Source organism: Scardinius erythrophthalmus (assembly GCF_964197995.2).
Source record: "Scardinius erythrophthalmus genome assembly, chromosome: 6".
Classification (NCBI taxonomy): Eukaryota; Metazoa; Chordata; class Actinopteri; order Cypriniformes; family Leuciscidae; genus Scardinius; species Scardinius erythrophthalmus.
The window spans coordinates 29,715,095-29,717,340 of NC_138226.1; positions in this window are offsets into that span (position 1 = coordinate 29,715,095).

Sequence of the window (2,246 nt, forward strand, 5' to 3'; positions counted from 1 at the left end):
AGGTGTTGTTTGACCAAACGGGACCGAGTTGGGGGTGGGGTTCGTTGTATCAACTTGTGATGGCCCAAGGTATAGCCTAAGATAATTGGAAATAATAGTGAAAAAAAGGTAGCAAAAAACATCCTGAGGAGTGGACATGGCTCCCGGCCTATTTCCTGGAGATTCGCAGACCGCATGCGAATGGGTCCGACCGGGTCCGAACGAGTGCGGTGCGAAAAATGGTGTCCGTTGGTCATCCGGATGCGTTAAAAAAATTTAACTCTTGCAAAAGGCTACGGACGGTTCCTATTCCGACAATTCCAGCAGAAGTGCGGTTGCTATGGTCCTGATAAACAAACCTTAATCTTAACTTTTAATAAAATAAATAATGATTTATAACGATAAGTTGTCATGTCATTTTTTTATTTTTATGATTTTCTAAAGTTATTAGGGCAGTTAATACAATTAAAAGCCCTATATACCACTACAGTATATCACATTTAGACGACCTGACATGTCAACGTCTGGGGAACTTTCCTCCACGCATCAGCCTGTCTCTATAACCCTCATCAGAGAGGATCATAGAGAATTGTACATTCTGACACTGACAAATCACCGTTCTAATCTCTCCGCCATTTTTTTCTACCCACCTTCCGAAGCTTCCGACGCTTTCAACGGTGTAGTACGACGTCTGCTGGGGGCGTATTGCTTATTACGGAGCTGATTTCAACTGCCAGTGTGAAGGCGGCGTTGGAGTCCTGATTTAAAAGCACTTATAGCACACAACTGACTGAGGACTAACAGAGACTTTTACTTCCTGGTTACAGATGACACGCTGACGGGAAAACAAGAAAACCTGTCATACGTTCTCGCTATAGAAACGAAAGCCGTTGCTTATTTTCTAATTTCCTGATCATCAAAAGATTGGACGTCTGAAAGTCGAGAGAAGGTGTAAGACTGAAAATACGGGTCTGACTGAGATAAAAGGGCCCTGCTGGCTCATTACATTCGACCTCCACCACACAACCTCACTTTCTCTCAGAAACAACTGAGAACTCACACAAGAACATGGTGTAACGTGAATGTTTATCATGACCTGTTATGTTTTTGGTGTCATTTGAAATGTCTCAAAGTGAGTGGTACAGATATCTTATATCCAGATAGATAAAATAAAAGGTAATAAGGTTTATAGAAGTTTAGAGAAAACTGGTTAAGCCATTTGAGGGTGGTCTCCCCCATCCCCCATGTCACCTGGTCAGGAGGATAAAGGAAGGTGTGCTCCCTCTCTCTGGGCTCTTCTTTTGGCTGGACGGGAATTGAATAGGTGGTCTCTTCTCTCTCTCTCTCTCTCTCTCTCTCTCTCTCTCTCTCTCTCTCTCTCTCTCTCTCTCTCTCTCTCTCTCTCTCTCTCTCTCTCTCTCTCTCTCTCTCTCTCTCTCTCTCTCTCTCTCTCTCTCTCTCTCTCTCTCTCTCTCTCTCTCAACACACACCCACACAAACATCTATTCACAAGTTCACTGTTCGCACACCAGTGAGTTTTATGAAATTGTATCATAATAATGAATCAGTTACACATAGATGCAGTTGTATAACGGAGATATATTAGGTTAAAAGCTAATATATTAGGTTAAAAGCTCAGATAACGGAGAATAGGTTAAAAGTCTTTAAAAACAAACTCAGAAGGTAATCAAACAAATATTGACAATGAAATACAACTGATGCACTAACGTAAACATAAACCAGACAAACACTGAGTGAAGGTGAGGAACTAATATACACATGATGATGAACTAAATGACAAACAGCTGTGATGATGATTAGTGTCCATGGAAACTTTTGAGTGCCGGGAAATTCAAACAAAGGCACACATGTGACTAATGAAAACAAACTTAAAGTCCATGAAATCGAAACTAAGAATGAACACAACAGAATAAGTGTGACAGTCATTCACTTCACTATATGTTTGAGTGTGTTAGAAAACGAAGGTGTTTTCATAAAGAAAGAGAAAACACAAAGGAGATCAATGCATCTCATCTAGTATTAAAAGCAAGGCTTGAAATTGGAGGGGCTCGGTGGACTGAGTCCAGGGAGTGACTTTCAAGGTGGGACAGAGTTCCAGTTTAAAATGTTCCATCTTTTGTCCATGCAATAGCTTCCAAATGCCATGGCGTTATATGTGTGCCTCAATCCTGAGCGAGTAATTGTAAGTTTTGAGCACAGAGAACTATATTTTGCAAGTACATTACATTATATTTTGAACATAAATT